Source organism: Rhyacophila brunnea, unplaced genomic scaffold (genome assembly GCF_057557595.1).
Source record: "Rhyacophila brunnea isolate RB1 unplaced genomic scaffold, BYU_Rbru_1.0 scaffold_4, whole genome shotgun sequence".
In the NCBI taxonomy this organism is placed as follows: Eukaryota; Metazoa; Arthropoda; class Insecta; order Trichoptera; family Rhyacophilidae; genus Rhyacophila; species Rhyacophila brunnea.
The window spans coordinates 168,500-192,357 of NW_028233068.1; the positions used below are offsets into that span (position 1 = coordinate 168,500).

Genomic DNA, 23,858 nt, shown 5'->3' on the forward strand with positions numbered 1-23,858 from the left:
TTAGGTGTTAAACAATCGCCATACGTCATTCAAATTTAATTAATGTATTCATTTATTGATCATGCATACTTGAAAAAATCTTTTTTCACGACATGAACCTGAATTAACTGGATTCGCGCCTAAACGCTTTACGCTATGGGCGTCCCATCCAATTACGACGTAACTGACTAGGTACCTAATAGTTCTTACATGAAACGTTTATCAACTTGAATTCCGTCAGACGACGTATTTTTATTTTTTTAAATTCTAGTAAATAGTTATATACCTATCTATCTAGTGTTGCAAAATATGTATGCTCAATATAAACAATGTTATATTCTCAAATATTGAACTATTCGTTGAATAAAAAAATAGTTTATTGTATTTATTTGTCTTCTTCTTTTGGCACCGTCTTCCATCAAAGGTTGCATAATATCTCTCGATATTGGCCCATATATATCGGATCATCAACTCGTACTTTAGGCCTAGGGATTGCAATACCGGTATTTTAAAACCGGTATTCCACTATTTATAAATACCGGTTTTAAAAATCCAGAATACCGGAATTTTCGGTATTAAGAAAGCACAGTTGATTACGTTGTTGAAAGTGAATTATATGTTATGTGCTGCTAAAATGCAAATATATTGACTGAATATATTATAGGTGAAATAATAAAAAAACACTATTCATCAAATATATTTATATAATTGTAATAGTTTATATAAACTATAAATTATCATACCTAATAGATATTATTTCGAAATAGAAAATATCCATGACAAATGTTCAATTGTTCTATAATAAAATTATTCATGGTTGTACAAGCGCTGAATTTAAGAAGCTTTTCCTGCAGCCGGACATATTTGCATTTTGAATAAATTGAAGGCTTTAGTTAAAATTACCAATATACTCGTATAAAAAATATTTTAAAAAATCACCAGTTCTACAATATTATGACGAATTTTAACATATAATATGTAAGTAGGTAGGTTTTTGCTATAAAATAATGTTTTAACGAGATTTTAATAGTTATATTTACTGATGAGTACTTATTTTTTAATATATTAACGAATACCGGTATTAATACCGGTTTTAAATATTAAAATACCGAAAACCGGTATTGACATTTTCATTCGGTATTACCTACAATCCCTATTTGTGCCATCTACATCGGTTGCGTAGTCAAGATACCTTTAAAACACGAGAGAGTAAATTTCACTACGAAATAATATATTGCCGAAGTATGCAGCCTTTATTTGCTTGATAACAAGTTTCGTCAAGGAAAAGAGTAATAATTAACAGTTAAATTACAAGCTGACCAACGATATAAAGTTTTAGAAATGTTGACTGAACCCAAGACATGGGAAGGCAGACGTAACCAAAAATAAAAAAATAAAAAAAAAACAAAACCAGTTTCGCCTCGCCATTAAATGAATTCAGAGTTTTTTTGACGTAAAGTCCAAAGGCATTTTCATTATTTTACTCATTCGAAAATAACACTTATTCGGATTTTATTTTCGATACTGCATTGCAAGGTCACTAGGACGAGGTGTTTACTTACTATGTTTAATAGAAAACTGTATTATACAATTGAATACGCCAAAGAATACACAATCCAATAAAATAAGTTAAGTACCTACGAGGATAATGAATACCAAATGTTTCGTTAATATTCATATGAGATACTAAATCTAATGATTCCCTAAGCCGGCTCTCATACCTAAACTCGCCCGTCTGCCGCACACTTATAAATCAAACCTTCTACGAACGTCGATCCGATGTTGCATATCGTAAGTGTTCGTATGCGTTCTGGCGTCTTCGACTCGCAGCCCGAGAGGCATGAGATTTGTTGATAGCAGCACTACATGTTTTTTCAAACTAAAAAGTCGCATTCGACTAATCTGCGGAACTCCATTTGGCAACTGTTTTGTGAATAACGATGACGTCACATCGATGTATTCGACACGTCGCAGACGAGACGAGTTTTGATATGCGAGCCGGCTAAGTCTCGTAACCCATTTCGTTTTCGATACCTTATAAACGAATGTTACAAGCAAACGTGGCACTTTCGTCCTTAGATATAGGTACCTATTTATTTTTTTTATTCAACGAATAATTCACAAGATTTAAGAATGTAAGTAAAATTCTAATTATTGAACATACATAATTATGAAAGCACTAAGATGCAGGTTCGATTCCTGCTGAGTGTCGTATTTTTTTTTGAAATGAAATTTGATTTAATAAAATTAAAATTAAATGAATTTTAAATTATGTTCTCAGAAGTATTTTCAAAATGATATATGTTATATACCTATTTACGAAGGCGTCACTGAGTTAAGTTGCTAGTATTATTGATAATATAAATTATCATTACCTATACAGAATATTTAAATGGTCAATCTGAAAAAAACGCTCATTATTGTACGTCATACGTCAAGACAGGCTGCCGGCTTTTTATAGCCGCCCCTTTTCAATGGAACACTATACAGAACAGTAACTATTATATAGCTACCAACACAACCATTCTAAAAATGCCTTTGAAAATGTTGACAACTTTAAATACCCGGGAGTGCACCTCACGGGAGTTGGCACTTCACAAAAAGAGCTCACGTTCCGAATGGCTTGAGCAACATTCAACTCAATGCGGTATGTCTGGGACTCATGGCTACACTCGGTCAAGACGAAATGCATGTTCGACGCTTGCTTTCTGACGGTGCTGCTTTCCAGTAGCAAGTAGTAAGCAGTAATAAGTACAAAGCTGACATACTGAGCTTCGAGAACAGATGCTTGCGGCAGTAATTGATGTGCGATGGTATGATTGAGGAGTAATATGGAGATAAGAATTTGGACCGTGCGATCTCTCATTATTTTAAGAAGGAACGCTGGGCCTAGCTTGGCCACGTGCTATGAAAGCCTCAAAAGAATTTCAACTCGGATTGCCTGTTCTTCAAGCCACTCGGATTCCGGCGTCATGAAAGGCCACTAAATAGATCTACAGTGAAACTAGAGATGGTAATATAACCTGGGACGACGCAAAAAGACTGGCGAGTGACACGGATTTTTGGAAGCGCCCCGTGGCGACCACATCCTTCAACTAAAAAGCGGACATGGATTAAGAAGAAGAATAAAGAGCACCGTATTTGGATCACTACGAAACTCAAACATAGTTCAATCAGCAAACGACCAATCTTCAGTACGTGTTCATTGAATCTTCTTCGTTTCTCGCACTATAATTCGGGGTGGACCTTAGCTACCTCAAGTAGACCCCTTCAATCTGCCGGCACTCAGTTTTCCTTCTGATCCATCAAACGCGTGGAGCTTTGTCGGTGATTGTTCATCCATACATGTCACGTGGCTTGTCAATCGCAGACGTGGTGTTTTAGTGTACCTACATTCTTCTTATTCGTAGCACATTAATGGCCTCAGTGGTGTCTTATGTTTCTTGATAGTTTGGAAGATTTAAGATCATTTTAGCGCTTACAATCATTTCTTGTGATCCGAAGTAGGTAACCTTACTAACTTGCGGTCTCGATGCATTCGTTGTTTGGTGTGAGGTGGTTCTGTATAATAGAGCTCATTTGATGACTAGCATTCATTATTCTTTATTCTATATTCACTTTTAGTCCCATTCTACCCGCCGATCCTGCAGGGAAACGACAGCGGGAGTCCCAAATGATACACGGCTGATGAGATCAATGGCATCGTAGTCCAGACGTTGTACACTTTATAAACCGAATACTTTTTATAGCACCTAGGTACCTAATTGTAAACTATGTTTTTGGTATTGCTCATCTAATGAAAGTTTAAATGTGGGTAACCCTACAAAAACAACTTTGAATGTATTGAAATAGGCGTTGTGATCAAGATTAATAGTTCTTTTATGGTGATATAATTAGCAAGGCCTTACTTTGAACCACAAAATAGCCATTTAATTATAGTCAAACCAACTAACTAGGTATACCTAGATAGTTTTTTTACCAAATGTGAACATGTTTTTACCTTTGTACCTACATAATATAATATAAGAATGACATAAAATATGAATCACTCCAATAATGGGGTATTAAAATATATAGCTAGATGTATGTGTATGTTACAGTAGTCATTTATAAATGAACATGTACCTACAAGTTTTGTTAAAACTTTACTGTTTACCTATGTCAATAATTTTGTAATGTTTCAGAAAAATCATAGAAAAAATCTTTGGTCGAGTGGGATTCTTTGAATTAAGAACCTTAGCTTGAAAAAAGTCGGATCTAATCAGAATCTTCTCCCATACCTACAATTTCGCAAAGTTGAGTAATGTCAAGGGTTCCGGCCAACCCGTGTATCAAAATGATTATACATAGGTTCATGCGTAGGATATCAATATAATATTACATAAAAGTCAATGTATAATTTGTTTGGCCTACTTTTCCTACTTAGCGCCAACTGACATCTACCTACACATAAAAATACAAAGTTTTTCTCTTCGATTCAGGTACTGTCACGCCCAGAGAATCAGCCTTCTGCTGGCGCTCAGTATATATCATTTTGGCGACCGAACCATATACCCTGACCTCATAGTCAACTGGACCGTCGAACCGCATGCTTCAATCTCTTCATTGGATGATTACAAAAAAGTACACTAAGTCCCGCGGTTTACATTGACGAATCTGTCGATCTGTTAATGTGCGCCGTGGAAGGTCAGGCGTAAATCAGACGTAATGACGTGATAAAATGATGAAAGTAGAATACCCGTTGGGCGTCGATCTTCGATCGGAGGAAGATCAGATGCGTCTCAGATGAGATATATCATCAAGATTCAGGAGAATCGCCCTAGGAGGCTCAGGAATTTCGAATTCGAGGTCGAATTATGATTCACCATAGAAACCCAAAGCAGTCAGAAGCGAGAGGGCTCGCCGCACTCTGAGATACTTTTGCTTGGTAATGAGGGCGTACAGAGTGACGCAATCTCGGAGGGAACTTGATGTTGAAGTGGAAGTCTTTGGACACCACCCACTCCTCCATAGAGAACTGGAAGAGCAGCACCTCGCGACTTTTTGTTCAAGCGTAATTACCCTAAGGTATTAGACATAAATCTCAGTACTCATTAGAAATTCCCCATGCAAAAACTTCCGAGCCAGGGCTCCGGGACATCTATCAATTGGTGGGCCCTGGGTTAACCCTTTAAGCCATGCGGTAAATTCGGCCACGTCTGTAGATACATATCAATTGCAGTAACTTTTGATATCTTCCACATCATCGGAAAGATACATACAGATATAGTTTTGACCAACACAAACATAGACAACAACCATAACCAACAATCCAACCACCCGCAACATACTCAGTCGTAATCAAGCGTATCACAAGGCCCTGCGTTTAATGTAAAGCATCAGCAGTATTTTACACCTGGGAATGTCTCAGGAGCAGACTCAAGCCTGCGGTCGCCACGCACTCAACTGTGCTTTGACTGATTTTACAGAGGCTTTCTCATAAAAACTGAAGAGAGGGGTACAGTGATATTAACAAAAAGAATAATTCTAGTTAATAAATATTAAAACAATATATTATGCATACAAAAACTAACTGAAGAAATCTTCTCGTCCGCACCGCAAATATTTTAAAAGCAACAAAATTGACACATTATAGCGACCAGGTCGGAAGGTCCGATGGGCCTAACACCTGGTTGGACCTACTCGAGCATCTCTTGCCGCTCGGAGCACATTCTCGTATATTCCATTTTATAGTTTTGTACGTGTCAATGGTTAAGGCTATACCTCAGTTGAGGCACGGTCTAAAAAGATCGTGGCTAGGCGATGCGCGGATTGCGGGTCGCGCGTGCAAATGACGCATGTCAAACGAAATATAATTTGTCATATAAATCCAACATGTGTCCATTTAATGTTCTGTTTCCACGAGTTTGGCTTGATAGTAGTAGATGGGCCGGGTTGTACCTGAAGGCATGACCACCAAGATATTGAACACATCCTCTGGGATTGCCCGCTTATGGAACTCGAACGAGCGGAGCTGTTTGCCAGGGTCCGTCCTCACACGGGCCCAATTGGTCATGGAGATCTGATAGCAACCGAGGCCAACTTTGCGGCATTCGAGAAATTTTGCAACATTGTATGGGGAGTGGGATAGTCCCGACTCTTCTGTAGACTCATCCATTTCAATTCGTGACACTCAGTATGCGGGTACACAAAGCGCTTAACGTCAGCGGATAGCAGAGCCAGTATATATAAGTACATATTCTTTAAGCACTACGGTGCATGGTTGCAGCATCAGTCCCGTGCGGCTCCGTCTCGGGACGGAATGAGCACTTAAAATCACTTCTTTCAGACACGTTTAAAGCGTCATAGAAAGCGGCCGTGCATATATGACGGGTGGTGGTGGGAACTTTAACGTATTTTTCATTTTTTTTTTTCAATTTCAATTTAGTTATTTTTTTAACATATTGTGGACATTACAAATTATAAGTTTAAGACGTTCACAACATGACATTTAGAAACAAAGATATATAAATATAACAGTATTACATAAAAAAAGAGATATATCAGTAGATGAATTAGATAGGTACAAGTAAGTACACAGGATGAGTTAAGCAGACCCTATTTTAAGAATTTATAAAACAACATCCACCTAAACTCATTCTCACGTAGGTGGAATATATCAACACCCGAAGCAATTTCGTTGAACATAGTTATCACTCTCCCAATTGGCATTACCAGTGGCAGGTTGGTTCTGCACCTTGGGAGAATAAAAATAAACAGCTGATGGTCTCTATTTCTAAGATAGTTATCAGGGACACACAGGTCAACACTGCCCAGAATGGCAGAGTTCTCATTTATACCTCGTATATGGTCGTATGTTCTATCAGTAACAATAAAAATATATTCATTGACATGTTTTCTTTTTAAGTAAATGGGTAACGTTTTTAGTCATCTTTACACGATTTAAGAATTAATACACCCGTCGCCATCACGAAACAAATTGACGTGTTTCCAGCTCGACGCTCTCTCTCCGAATGGCAGCGAGTCCAAAATTTCGTCGCGCCTATTGTTGAAAATTATTTGCCGTTTCACTGATGTATCACCTTAAGCATCGTTGTTCTTGAATACATAATAAAAAATATTACTAAGTATGTTAGTCTGGGTTGGGGAAGGTTTTAAATAAAGATTTTAGAAATGCAAAAAGGGCTCATAATTTTGATTCTGAATGAAATTTCTGGAATGGATTTATTTGTTCGACGAAAGGCTACAAAAATGAAAGATAATATCTTATATATTATCTTATATAATATCTTATATATCTTAATAATAACGTCACCGTTTTAGCAAAACCATCTATGTGTCACTTTTATCAAAAATGACTTTTAAATACCAAGTCATTCCTTATTTTTTTCTCTATAGGCCAGTAAAATGATCCATGTGTTGGGTAAACTCGCTCCGAAGTTATTTCAAAAAATAAAAAACAGCTATGTGTAAGGTTCAAAAACCACGGTTCACAAAAACAACTATGTGTATATTAAAGTAACATATAGATGGTATTTTGATATCGAGAGTGTAATGTTTTTTTACAGTTTGGCTACACATTGTTTGTTTCTATGTTATATGCTATGCATTATGGTCTTGCACGACGGTTTGAAAGATGCTTTCTCAAAAAGAGAGACAGGAAATATTCAATAATTTCTGGAAGATGCCTACATGGTCAATAGGGTATAGGCGAGAATTAATTTAAAAGTTGGATAAACAACTACAAATATATCGATGACAGTGGCCAATTGAAACCAACAATGACAGGTAATAAGAATCTGACTGAAGATAAATAATTGGTAGTGCAACCAAAAATCAAAACGGAGAGATTTGTGGAAAAATGTTACATTATGGTTGGATATAATTCCAAAGTTCCCAGCCATTATTGCAGAGAAAATACCTCCAGGGTGTATGTGGAATCGTGTTTCCGATCCAAAATACAAATGCATGATGAATATAAAAAATGGTCTCTGGAAAATGGTCATAAAGCAGCAGAATATACTCCAGTATATTTACCACCAAAAAATCAGTATCCACCAACCACGTAAAGATCAGTGTGCCATCACTGCCATCTGCTGTAGTTATAAAATGAAGAATGTTTCAGAAATGGAATACAATAGCCACATTATTAAAAAAAAAAAAGTTGCTAGAAGACCAAAAATGAAATGAAGGAGAGTACCAGAAGTATTACTGGACGGTTAGTAATCACAATGGATCTCCAAAGTGTGCTGCTATGTCCAAAACACAGGCACAAATGTATTATAAATAAAAACTGCAACTACACAATTTCACCATATACATTCTTCATAATGTATCTTCTAATGAATTTGTTTCATCTCATCGAAAGCAGGACAATACAATGAAATAATTCTAATATCGGATGGGTGTGGATATCAAAACCGAAATAAATTATTCGCTACTGCTCTAAGTTATATCTTTAGAGAGAAAAAACATCGAGATTCAACAGCTTTTTCTGGAAAAAGGCCATACCATGATAGAGGCCGATAGTGCACATGCCACCTAAGAAAAGTATTTTAAGCCTCCAATATATTCACCATCTGATTATATAGCACGTATGCGGCTAGCAAGACCAAAACAACCTTATAAAATTAATGTCATTGATTTTTTAAGAATTATGGATAAGATTAAATCTGGATTAAGTTCAATCAGACCAGGAAAACGAATCGGAGATCCTGTTGTATATGATATTAAAATGTTACAGTATCTACCAGATGGAACAATCTTTTACAAACTCAACTTTATCAGTGCAACCGTTTGACTGCCTTTGTAATATATATAATGAATCATTGCACATATCGCAGTCGAAATACATACATCTTCAGGATTTAAAAAGTGTAATAGAGAAAGATCACCACTATTTCTACGATAACCTAACATTTAAACATGCTAATAGAAAGTAAACGAACTTATAAATATAATATCATCTCACTATTGCATTAATAATTAATAAAATGATATTGCAATTTATCACTAACGCACTATGTATATTTCAACTATTATTTATGTAACAGTTTTTCATGAATTTATTATTATTCACATTTTGATGAATAAATTAAACTATGTGTATTTACAAAACGGTCAAAACAACTTATGTGACATCACAAACTGTATTTTTATTATTTTTGTATTAAAAATAAAAGATTTATGTAAACAAAATAATAATCTTAGACCATTTTCTGATTATAATAAAGCATTCTTCATAATTTTAATGTTTAAATGTAACATTATTTTTTTATTCAGTTTTATCCTTCTCCTGCACAATTTGAGAAAGTGCACATAGATGGTTTTGCTAAAACGGTGACGATATATTCGGCAAGGACATGTAATTCCATAATAATATCTCAAGAAATCAAAAATCGAATCACGAATTCTTGATTCCAAGAAATGAAAAAAATCGAGAAATCACAAGCTCTAGTCCTGACGAGTAGGTATCTACTTATGATGACTTATATGCATATTATGTGCAGATAACTTAATAATTCAAATGGATTTATTTAAAAACACAAATAATCACTAAAAATGGACGGGAGGGATAACCTTAATTTTGTTACGCGGAACACCAGTTGGGAATCGCTGCTGTATGCTATCACGTATTAGCAGCATATACTAAATTGTATTGAAGTTTGTTTACAAACGAGTAGCCGGTGAACACAATAAACAAATTATTGTTAATAATACACGCCACATTCTAGCTAGACGTCCTCTAGCTAGAGCTTACGCTTACACAATTTTCCAACTTACCTAACGTTGGTCGATATGAATGACAATATGAGCATAAAGCATAACGAACGTAACTCTATTTTGCATGCCGTGAGTAAACCTAATTGTGAATGTTTTCACCTCTTACGCCCGAGTAGGTAGGTATAATAAAACATGACCCTCCCAATATTTTCCAACATAACTTTAAGCACACCTCTTGCCAATTAGCAGTGAGCTGCCTGGGATTTTCAGGGGTAGGCTTCAGTGTTGCCAACCGTACTATCATTATAGTATTTGTACTATGATTTTGGTCCGCGTACTATGTACGATATAAAACAGGTATAGTACGCCCAAAATACTATAATTTTGAATATCGGGAAAAATATGTAAAAAGTAATAAAATTTTGATATTTCCGTTCGATAAATTGGTGCAAAGTAGGTACTATAATTTCGCAATGAGGATTTGGAGAACTTGGAAAAAAATGCTCGTAAAACGTAAAAAATCCCTTGACTTTGTGAAAATGAAATTTCTTGAATTTTTCGGTGAGCATTTTTGGTCGGAAGAGGTACCTAACTAAGTGAAACTAAAAACCTATACATTTTCAACAGAATGACAACGCGTACTATATTTTACCCCCAAATACTATAATTTTGGAGGCTCTGTACTATAATTCCACTTTGAAAAGATGGCAACACTGGTAGGCCAAGACAAGACAAGACAGAACACGACAAAACAGAACATGACAAAACAGAACAGTGACAAAACAGAACAACGATAAATATAACTATATTTCAGGAAAAATATAAATTTAATATTGAAATTGTCCTATCTCTATTATATTGATAGATTTTTAATAGCAGAGATTTTCAATACGCCATAATAAATCAAATTAAATGCCTAATTTCTGCATTACTAATCGCTAGAAAGCCTCAAATAAACTTAACTCGGTGTTGCCGGCAAGCTTATGATGGGTTTAGGTCGAAATCCCGAAAAATAAGTAAGAAAGATTAAAAAAATGCTTTTTTGTCTCTCCTGCAAAAAATTGCGCAATCGTAACTCTTTTATTGAATTGCGCATTTTTTACAAAATGTATGATTTTTGACTCTTGTAAAATATGCGCAATTCAAATAAGTGTTAGTTAAAAAGCATTTTTTCGTGATTTTTGATTTCGTCCGGCACCCCGATTATTAGTAGACAGTGCTCATACAGGTCGTCTTGAAGTTGTAAAGAAAAAGTATGAAACACTTAGTAATCGAGTGGAAATAGTCGTGCATGATTATCAAAATCAAACAGATAAATATAGGTATTTACGCCAAATGGCCAACATGCAGTGATTACATTATACAATTTTATATACTCTATATATAAAAAATACATTATTTTCAAAATAACGGTATTGTAAAAAAAATGAAAGTATTATTATACCTTGATGATTTCACTTAAAAAATATTTTATTTTTTAAATATTAAATATTTATATATAAGTATATGTATAATGTTTAAAATTTAATTAATAAATAGATTCCACAAAAAATATTGTTTCATTTTTCCCCTGGCTGTTCTGTTTTGTCGTGTTCTGTCACACACAAACTAGGTATGCAATATTGTATTAGGTATATAATATTTCATTTATCAAGCCCAGTCCAAATCAAGTAGGTATGTACATTAAATTTGAATATTATGAAATATGTTTTCCTGTTTTCCATATGCTTCGGAAAACGAAAATCGACGGTCATTCGATTCGATACATAATACCAGATTGGTAGTAGGTACCTACCTATATGAACCCATTTTTCCAACATCCGACACATAAAACTAACTCGACGTTGCAGATTGCTATTTTCAAATCTATAAATATCACATTGACTATTGACTCCTATAAAACCGTCTTTCCCACAATTTTCACTGAAATAAAATATAACGAAGCTTCCGCATAAAAACATCCGATGATTTTGACGTTTTGTTTTCTCTAGCAAGATATACAATATGACGATCATTTGTTTAATTTCCCTGACGTCATCCTCTGGATGTACCTATTTAGAATGCACCGATATCATGTATCTACTTATGATTTCCAGGTGAATAATTTAATTTCTAAATAAAAAAACATGTAATGAATACTGCAAAATATTAAGCAGATAAAACTTTTTTCTTTAATTATGTTATGTAGGTAAACTTTATGTAGGTAGTTAACCCACATATTATTATAAATGGCCATTTTTACACCAAGATCTAAAAGCTTTTAATTTTTTCTTTTGTGTGGGAAAACAAAAACAAATAAGTATAACTGACAAAGTTTATAGCGCACTATTTATGTCGAATCTTAACAGCCTACATCCACCCTTCGCCACTGGTCGACACCGTCACCATGGTAAACATCGACAAACATTTACCTAATGGCCAGATTAATTTTGAAAGTTAATGTATGAGTTATTCCGCGTTGGAAATTACAATTATTTTTGTTACGGTAAGTAGTGAATGATATTATTACATAAACAATGAGTCTCATTTTAAATAGCTCTCATATAAATGTCATGTATTCTCACTGACACCATTTGGCTAGGCAAACTCCATATTATTATAATAGTGTGTAAAGTTTATTTGGCCCGAGCTATAAAATGATAAAATAGTCCGTAAAGATCCTGAAGGGTAGGTAGATACCTATATCATGTTTTTAACAAGAAAAACGATTCGAAAAAACACGCCGTCAAGCGTGACGACCTAATTTTCGGTTGGAAAATGTCTTTTGTAAAATAATAATGTGACCGATGGCTTAGTTAGCAGTAGGTAAAAAGATAATATTATTATATGTCCAGTTTTTGTCTAAATCGAGTGAATATACACGAAACTTTGTTTGCAACGTATCTTTATGCTATAAATCGAGTGCTTAAAGTCAGACGTTATCTACAAAAAAATGTTTTTTTTTTTTTTTTGAGATAACGTTATTTTACATTTACGTGATAGTCAAACAACGTTATGTCAATCTTTTCTAATTTCGTATTAAATCGTCAGTAAAGTTTAACGCTAACTACATAAGTTACCCTTGTTTTCATATTTTTTTAAAACTATCCCTATAAATTTTAACATCATCATAAGCAAGATAAATGTACAATACACAATAAATTATAAAATATTAACATTAGGTTTAAAATAAACATTTCCCTTGTTGAGTTACAAGAATCTAAAACAGGGGAGGGCAAACTGTGGCCCAAGCATGTGGCCCGCCGGGTATTTTTTTGCGGAACGCCATCATTAATTGTACTTCTGATTACGAATAACTTTTTATATATTTTTTAAAAAATATTGACAATAGATTAAAATTTGAAGAATTTGTTGTTTCGTTAATGTATTATCTCAGTACATCTTACTTGCGTCTCGTCTTACACTATGTAGCCACTATTTTCTATGTTGAACATCGTGACACATTTAAATACTTTTAACTCTTGCGTTGCAAGGAAAAAAATATATGCCCACGATATGGTGAGAGTTTTAACGGATTTCAATTAAAACTCAAGTTGTTCCTTCGACAAATATCGAATAACAACGTGGACCACTTTCCAACTTTGAAGTTGCTGAATATACCAGAATATAAATTTGAAGAATATGGTAAAATTATTAAAGCTCTGAATGACGATTTTTTACAAATATTTGGTGACTTCCGAAAAATTGAGACAAGCTTAGCAACAGTACGCGATCCATTTTCAATCGATATTGATAGTGTACTGACAGAGCTACAACTTGAGGTTATTGGTCTGCAGTGTGACACTGATTTAAGAGAATTGCATCGTCGTGAAGATATCTCCAAATTTTAATATGCTATTAATTCAAACAAATTCGACCAACTTAAAGATTATGCAAGAAAAATGTTCGTTGTTTTTGGATCAACCTATAAATGTGAACAAACATTTTCGATCATGAACCCCAATAAAAATTCTTTACGATCAAATATCTCCGATGCCCATTTACAAGCAGTTTTGAAAATATCAACCACAAAATTAACACCTGAATTTGAAAAAAATGTTGAAAAATGTACAACACTTTCATTCTTCTCATTATTTTTTTTGTAAGGTTTATTTTTCGTGATAATAAATAGTGTATATCTAAAAATAGTATTTTACTTGCGGCCCGCCGCTCATTTTGAATTCTTGAATTTGGCCCTCCATCCAAAAAGTTTGCCCTCCCCTGATCTAAAATAACGATTTTTGGCTCTCCTGTAAAGTTGCACTTTTGTAGATAGTGTTGTTTGACACTAAGCCCTCGAAATATATTGTACGTTTAAATAGGATATTTGAGAAGATATTGTACGTATCTTTAAAATACATAATAATACGTCTATTTCTCGTGCATCTCATTTCTTAAAATTCAATTTTCTCAAAACATACAAAAACTGGACATACAATATCTCTAACAAAACCAATTATCTGTTCTGTGAACTAAACCATACACACGTATTGGAGCGCATGTAACATTATAATATGTACCTATGTACCTAAATGAAATATACCTATATTACAAAATGTTTTCGGTAGGTATTATAAAATTTATATAACAGTGATTCAATATCACATCATACGATGCGTACTTATATGCATATGAATATCCTGTGATGATGCGGATACTACGCTAATGAGATTTCAGAATGAGTAGGCAGGCAGTTACGTATTTAAGTATGGAAAACTAAAAATACAAGCCTAGAGCGGAATGCACAATCTAAGATTTCGTTCCTAAGGCATAAAGCCCATTGACGCAGCGAGTGCGGCGCTCGCGCAAAATTTCTACAAGTGGCGCCGTAAATCATCAAAAATACAACGTAATCAAATACGCCAGCGCCCACTGGACTTAACGATACCTTGCGCGCCGCCTGCCGCATGAGTCACCGTTTTTCGCTTCTCGGCGATACGATTTAATGAAAATACAAAGAAGTCCATTCATTGAACACGGCTACCAAAATTACGCTGCTTGAGGCCTCGTCGATCGACGGGCGAAAAGCAATTATTTAATTACAGAGAAGTCATTGTTTAATTTTATTGCGTGTTCAGTTTATCGCTGGTTGAATAATGTCGTCGTAAATATTAATGACAAGCCCCGAAATAATATAATATTTTTATTGCTTTGTTATGAGAGACGCTGTAAAAATAATTGTTTTGTGCTGCTTGGGCCGCTTATTACATAGGTGAAGGGTAATGCGCGGCGAGAGACGTGTGATTATGGTTATGAATACGCCGACTTCGCCCGCTCGACGCGTTCTGTGGGCACCATCGCTAAGGATACGTCGCCGAAAAGGATGACTTAACTATAGACAATCCTGAGTATAGAGTTAAGGAATCCTTAACCATAGACTACTTTTGTTATGAACACGCCCCCTTCTGTATTACCATTTACCACTGACAGCTGCTGTCAAAATAAATTCGCATGTCTATAACACAGTCCATATACTCAAATTCATTTGACAATGTATCTCAATATGGATATTGATAGTGTTAATTCGTTTGGCATGTACTTGCAGAATGTTATTTTATTTTTATACGCCAGCCCGCAGAAATACAAAATACCAGATGAAGAATGACACTCGATGCTAGTGTTACCATGTTAAAAAAAAACTTGTGGTGCCTGTGGAATCACGTATAATGACTTATAACGGAAACATAAGAGTATTATAATTAAATATTAATATGTATTTATAGTTATTGCATTTATAAAATGCAGTTGTCATATTTTTGTCATCGTTTAACGATTATAAAATAATTTACCTAATTTACCTAACGAGAATTTTTAAATATGGTATTATTTTCAATAAAAATGATCTTAACTTATGACAAATGTTTCTGCATTCCGCTCTTAATTATATTTAGATATGTACATTATGTATTTGCACTCATCATATTATAGCTACAAGCAAACCCAGTCATAAAAAAGAATCATTTTTATTTCACTTGTTTACATTGTAAACGCTTGCTTAATAATATTATCTTCATTATATGTAGGTACCTAACATTGTTTATATTATTACCTACTTTAGCAAATAACAAAATAATTTAGATACTAGTGTCAGAGTAATTATTTTGCTACATAATAATAATATGTGCAAAGGAAACTTGTATTAACTCAAATTAAAAAAATAAATATTAAATAAATACCTATGTGTAATTTTAATCATCAAATAATATTGGGAGCTGTCTAGGTCCCAAACAATGATAAAGGCAGGAAATCAGTTAATGAATAAAATTAATCTTACCATTATTTCAAAATCAGACAGTTTCACTATGCCAACGACGTTCGGGAATTCGGCAAAGATTTAGCTGCATGTGAGATCAACCTGATATTAAAAAAACACATTTTAGTGAGTAAAACATACATTTTCTAGTACAGGGTTGGTGAACCTTTTTACGTACGCATGCCAAAATTTCCGAAATATTATTTGACTGTTTGACGTGCCAGTAGTTTTTCATGAGAAATGAAAAAATAGTTTTATTAATACTTTTAAAAAGTTTTAAAAATCACAATTGGGTTTTTGAGATTCTATCTTTCATCGTGTTTCTAGCCGAATGCATTTCTTTTATTTTTTTAATATTTTTTTCCGTTTTCAAAATTTTCAAAGAGATCGTGGGAACATTTTACTATACCTATTTTATAATATTATATTCACCATCATTGAACGGTTTTCCATTTTTAGCAATTGTGTTTGAGGCAAAATAACAAGCAGGCAGATGTTATATTTGAATGACTGCCGATAAATTTCATTACGTTTGTTGATTGAATATTTTTATTAATTGGCCAATGAATAAATTCTTTTTCTTCGTCCTTGATTTTTTCAAGGAGTGATTTATGGTTTGTCTCATAACACCAGTGGCGAATGGTGACTTTTGGAAAGACACAGAAAGAGCACACTTGTCAGGTATACTTATGAGAAATAAGAATATATTACGATATTACTACACACTAACTTAATGAAACTTCAAAAACACATGGACGAATTAAATTAACCGATCAGATTAAATTAAGTAGGTACGTATTTTTTCAAAACATTTATACACATCAAAAATCATTAGATAAAAGTTAAAAAAACAGTCTATATTTATTAATATTCGATTAAACACCATAGAAATTATTTTTTTTAAATTAACTAATTATTAATTATTTAGTTTTAGTTTCTGCGATCGGAGCTTACGTTAGTTCATACAATTCGACAGACTGGGCGGGGCTACGTCACGTAAAGTCCATATTATGAAAAAAATTGATAATTATTTGAAATTGTGGTACATTTATGAAAACCTTTGCTGATTGTTTTGTTATTATCTGTGCAATACATCCATACACATACGGCATCTCTCATTGGCAAAATAAATTATTTTATAGAATACTAGCTGAAGTACCCGGCTTCGCACGGGGTCGCTTCGTGGTTATATTTATCTTAGATATTTGAAAAATAATAAGAGGTAATTATTTCTTTAATATTAAAATATCTGTGTAATACAATATGGCAATATGAAAATAATTATAATAGGAGTAAAGGTCAAACATAAGAACACTAAATTAAAATCGAATCCAAAATATGAAAACGTTATTAATGTTATAAATATGTAGTAAAAAAAAAATCAAAATTGGATGGAACAAACAAACAACAAACTTTGTATGTTATATAATAATAATTTAGAAACCGCACACAACTGACAAAAGTTTCATCGCAATCGGATGAATGGTATAGGAACGCATACGAATAGTAGAAGAAGATGATTTTCTAATTCAGAAACTTTCGTGGGCATGCGCATGACAACTCACCAAAGTTTCATTGCAATCGGATTAATGGTATAGGAACGCATACGAATAGAAGAAGAAGAAGATGGTTGTACTAATTCAAAAACCTTCGCGGGCTTGCGCACAACAACTGGTCAAAATTTCATCACAATCGGATGAATGGCATAAGAACGCATACAAATAGAAGAAGAAAAAGATGATTGTAGCAATTCAGAAACCTTTGCGGGCAAGGGCACAACAACTCACCAAAGTTTCATTGCAATCGGATGAATGGTATAGGAACGCATACGAATAGAAGAAGAAGAAGATGGTTGCACTAATTCAGAACTCTTCGCGGGCGTGCTCACAACAACTGGTCAAAATTTCATCGCAATCGGATGAATGGTATAAGAACGCATACAAATAGAAGAAGATAGAATAGAAGAAAAAGAAAATAGTTGTAACAATTCAGAGACCTTTGCGGCGTGAGCACAACAGTTGATCAAAATTTCATTGCAATCGGATGAATGGTATAGGAACGCATACGAATAGAAGATAGAATAGAAGAAGAAGATGGTTGTACCAATTCAGAAACCTTCGCGGGTGTTGGCACAATTACTGACGAAAAATTTGTTGCAATCGGATGAATGGAATAGAAACGCATACGAATAGAAGAATATAGAATAGAAGAAGAAGAAGAAGAAGATGGTTGTACTAATTCAAAAACCATTGCGGGTGTTACCACAACAACTGACGAAGGTTTCATCGCAATCGGATAAATGGTATAGGGACCATACGAATAAAAGAAGATAGAATGAAGAAGAAGAAGAAGATGGTTGTACTAATTCAGAAACCTTCGCGGGTGTAGGCACAATTACTAACGAAAATTTTATTGCAATCGGATGAATGGAATAGGAACGCATACGAATAGAAGAATATAGAATAGAAGAAGAAGAAGAAGAAGATGGTTGTACTAATTTAAAAATCATTGCGGGTGTTACCACAACAACTGATGAAGGTTTAATTGCAATCGGATGAATGGTATAGGGACCATACGAATAAAAGAAGATAGAATGAAGAAGAAGAAGAAGATAGTTGTACTAATTCAGAAACCTTTGCGGGTGTTGGCACAATTACTGACGAAAATTTTATTGCAATCGGATGAATGGAATAGGAACGCATACGAATATAAGAATATAGAATAGAAGAAGAAGAAGATGGTTGTACTAATTCAAAAACCATTGCGGGTGTTACCACAACAACTGATGAAGGTTTCATCGCAATCGGATGAATGGTATAGGGACCATACGAATAAAAGAAGATAGAATGAAGAAGAAGAAGAAGATGATGATTTTTCTAATTTAGAAACCTTCATGGGTGTGCATACAACCACTTGCCAAAATTTCATTGCAATCGGATGAATGGTATAGGAACCATACGAATAAAAGAAGATAGAATGAAGAAGAAGAAGATGATGATTTTTCTAATTCAGAAACCTTTATGGGTGTGCATACAACCACTTACCAAAATTTTATTGCAATCGGATGAATGGTATAGGAACCATACGAATAAAAGAAAATATAATGAAGAAGAAGAAGAAGATGATGATTTTTCTAATTCAGAAACCTTTATGGGTATGCATACAACCACTTACCAAAATTTCATTGCAATCGGATGAATGGTATAGGAACGCATACGGGACAGACACACAGACAGACAGACACACAGACAGACAGACAGACATACAGACAGACAGACATTCATTTTTATATATTAGTATAGCCTATACTCTTCCCGCAAGTGCAAGCAATAAGTTTACAAAGTTTTATCGCAATCGGATGAACGGTATGGCTGCGCATTAAATACGAACAAACAAACACACAAACACACAAACACACAAACACACAAACACACAAATATTATTTTTTATATATTAGATAATATAATCAAGTGATTATACAAATAAGTCAATATGCAATTAAAAAATATTTTTCTTAAGAAGGTAGGTTTCAAATAATAGCCAAGTATGGAGTCATAACACTGTTTTAATGACGAGGTTCTACATACAACATACAACTGTCCCAGAATACAAAATACATACTGTGCTTTATTGCCTTCGAGTGACAGAGGCCATAAAGAGACTAAAAACTCAGAAGTCGTCAATGAAAGCCAAACAGTGAATGACCAACAAATTTTGTAAATAAATTGACGAATCCTGCTGTTTGGCCAATCATACTGGGTGCATCACCTGTAGTGACAGATACGATTTTCGTCCCACTAAAGCAGTGCTCCGCAACCGGTGTGCCGCAGGACATTGCTTCCAAAATAAACGCAAATAATTTTGTATATTATACAATACTTACTTAAAGCCAAAGTTGCAAACATGGCTAATAATATATTTGAGCACCTGAATGATTTCGGTCAATAAAGAATATCCTCGGATTTCCGACAAGGCAATCGCAGTTCTGCTCCCATTTTCTACATATATATGTGAGCAAAGTTTTCCAATCTAAGTTCTAATTAAAAATGACGAGCAGTCGTCCTTGAAGGGTATTGACCAAGAACTTCATGTTGTTCTTTAGCTCTCAAGCCAAATATAAAACTTTCATGTTCATTGAAACAAGCTCAGGTATCACATGAATTAGTTATTATTGTATAATAATTATGTTATATCTATTGATTAAATAAGTATCAAATCAAATCAAATTTATTTTACACATAATGAACATAACAAATTATAAATTCAAAGCGTTCATGACATGACATAAAATAAGTGTTAATAATTTTTAAAAATAAAAATACAGAGAATATGTAATAAATTAAGGTGATGTCTCTAGGTAAAGTTGTTATCGAAAAATAGCTAGAAAAGTTTATTAATCGGTAAATAAATATTCAAAAGTAATGAGAAAAATAAAATAAAAAATTAAGATGTATCGTGGAGTTCTATATACCAAAAATACGTGTCAAATTCGGTACATTTCTATCGGGTGGTAAGAATGAATGACATAAGATTTATTATCAAAATTACGATAAAAATGTACGTAAATCTATTACCTAGGGAAACGCTAAACGTTAATTGGAATTTATAATATCCTTATATATTTTTTTTCAAATTTAAAAAACATCGATTTAGAGGTTAGAAAACATGCAATTAAAATCGAAACATCTCGGTTCAGACGTAATTTATCGCAAAAAACGCTTAGCGTTTCTATTAAAAATATTATTTAATAATTTTTAGGCTAGTTATTTAAATTTAATCTTGTATTTTTGTATATTAACGAATCGATTGTAAATAAAATGAATATTTGACAAGACTTTATCGACATATGCTGCTAACGCGGAAATAAATCGAACTATTTTTGAAACAGTACTTGCATAGATTAAAAAATACATACACACACACATACATTGAAAATAAAGGTTCGCCAGGTACGAAGACAAAAACTGTGTTAATTCTGCTGTCAATAATTTTTGTTTGCGATATTGGAGCATATTATGTCAATGGACTACATATATCAACCTCCACTTTCTGAAATAGTGTTGTGTAATTATTTCAGATATTTATTACTGTTTTGACGTACCTACCTTTTATAAAGCGATTTTAAAATAAATATAGTTTCATAATAATATAAAGAAAGCATACGAGCGAAAATGCCTAAGATACTTCTGACACACATCAAATTTAATCTTTGTCTAGTAACTGTACAATTTATCCATATTTATGTTAAGTGTTTAAAATGTTATAAGTAAAAAAAAAATCGTCTATTCACGTGGTCAAATTATGAACAATATACAATGTTAAAAATAATAAGAATTGTTAAAATTTTTAGTCACAATATTATTCAAAGACAAATTAACCCGATCAAAACAGCCTCGACAAACTTCCACTTCACTAACTTTTGTTCTATATGTTTATCCTGGATACAGCGGCAAACACATTTTGAAAATAGCCGATATACTGGATTATTTGTTAGTTTGGGTTAGTTTAAGTTAGATTAGGTAATCCTAACAAATAATCTAGTATATAGGCTATTTTCAAAATGTCTTTGCCGCTGTATCCAGGATAACCGACTTGTACCCTAACTTTAATTACATACATACTATTGTACTATATTTGGGCCATCAAACGTTCATTCCTGTCTACGGCCTTAAAATTATTATCTACGTGCCTATATAACTGTATGCCGTCCTGTCAAAAAGTGGAGGTTGATAATTTAGTATGTAGAAAATAGAAGTTATTATTAGTCTCCATAAAATATAGGGTAAACAATTCAGTGAATGAACACATAAGAGGTGAATTTGAAAATAAATTAAATTAAAAACGATTAAATGAACTAAGAAAATTATAACAATAGGTAGGTACAATAAATTGTGTATAACCGTGGTATTACTAATTTTATGCCGTGATGCTTTGATAGTTGAACTTTTCATAATATTTGGATCACTATTTAGTTGCTCATTTATCTGCTACATCATAAAGTCGTAAATATTGTTTTTTTATGAAGCAATCATAAATACAAAAAATTAATATCTACTTTTCAATCATAGTAGATACCTAGGAATATGGTATAGGTGTTGATAATTTTTAATTATTTATTCGAGATCTTCAGGGAATTACAAAAGTCCACACCTAGAAACCACTGGGCCAATAAGGTTTCTTTTTATATCTCCAAATCCATTTCACTTACACATTTATAGGTAAAATAAATAAAACTATCTTTTATTTTATCTTGCACTGTTCTTTAAAATCGACATTAGATTTTTTCAAAGAAATAACGTTCTGTCTTTTTCTTAGAATATTATGTAATCAGTGGTGCACTTACTTCAAATTCTAAATTTTTTTCTTACGTTTTACATTTTTTTTTTTAATTTGTCACTTATTTTGTCCTTGGGTTTGCTTATCAAGATTTGTTCGCATGTTTATTTACGTTTTTTCTTACCTCCAACTTCTTTTTTATTCAATTCGTTGCGTGTCTTACTTTATTCTTATCTCAGATATAGTTAGTTAGTTAATACAAAACCGTCCACTCTGTGGAGGCCCATATGAACCCATTAGGATCGGACATGGTTGAAACGAAATGAATTGGGATGTCTATATAATATCGACATTGTCATAATTATAACTACAGTCGAACTCGGTTATTACAATCTCGGACATAGCGAGATCTCGGATGTAATGAGGAAACAGTCGTTGACATTTGGTATATGATTTTCTCCGTACATTTTTATTCACTGTTATAACGAGATACTTATCGGATATACCGAGCTAAAATACTGGTAATGTGTTGATCGTTTAAAGACATTTCGACCCTAAGCAATAAAATCCGATCGGACAGGATGCCGCCGGGGACAGATTACGTTTATGACACTAGTTAAGTGTCTAATTGTTGTTTTCGCCGACAATAAAAATACCTATTCTCTGATATAACGAGTACCGCTTATAACGAGCACATTCAGCCGGTCCAACCTTCCTAGTAATAACCAAGTACAACTGTATATTCCTTATTTTGTTTAATAATAATTCGAATGGCATTTGTTTTGCTATTCATTTCATATCATTCTTTTATTCCACCTCTAGTAGAAATTCGATGTAATTGTCAATTGTACAAGATTAAACTCAATCTTATAAACATTTGTACTTAAATGTTCATTTACTACTATAAATGAATTTTACTGTAGAAAAATATTTATATTAATTCGTATTGACAACGTAAAAAAATCTGGTTCATTGACTGGACAGGATACCCTTGTTTTGCCACTGTAAAAAAAACTACGGTAAACAAAATGTAAAAATCATAAACACTTTAAATCAAATCAAATAGACATGTTAGAATTGTAAATATTTTATGGGGTTAATATTAATTGTAAATATTTTTACATAGGTAAGTAAATATATAATAAATTTAAATGCATTTTTATCAAGCTTATGATTTTTAATATGTGGCGACACACAATATTTTATTTTATATTTTATTGCCATCTGGTTGCGATCGACGAAAGTTTTTAGTAACACATTTTTAGAAATTCATGGTAGATGCCTGTAGATGCCTTTAGATGGCGTTGAAGTCACATTTGATCGTAAATTGAGGCAAAGAATTCGCCTTAAGGAAATAAATAAAATAAGTAACAAAATAAAAGTAGATGGAAGCACACAGAGTGAACTTTGATAGACCCTATCTTAAAAACTTATAAAACAACGTCCACCTAACTTCACCCTCACTAGTCGAAAGTAGAATAGTCGCCGATAGTAACATAATTTAAATTAACACATTGGACACATCGATTTTATTGAATTCCGGTGTGATTAGGTAAGGTGCAGCTAGCTTCATTTAGTAGGTATTTTTCTGAAGTGTTTCGAATAAGATATATTTATAATTCAAAGTATATAATACGTGTATTTCAGT

General features: G+C 33.3%; 1 protein-coding gene across 5 annotated transcripts in view; it reads right to left on the reverse strand.

Annotated features, from left to right (window-relative positions):
• LOC147066708 (uncharacterized) overlaps positions 1 to 23,858 on the reverse strand; it is a 222,037-nt gene that overhangs the window by 126,469 nt on the left and 71,710 nt on the right. For 4 of the 5 annotated variants that reach the window (XM_085955034.1, XM_085955032.1, XM_085955033.1 and 1 more), the window contains exon 2: positions 15,956 to 16,036. The exons of the other annotated variant lie outside the window; for it this stretch is intronic. The gene's annotated coding sequence lies outside the window, so the exon portion shown is untranslated. The remainder of the gene's footprint in view (positions 1 to 15,955; positions 16,037 to 23,858) is intronic. 5 annotated transcript variants of the gene reach the window in all.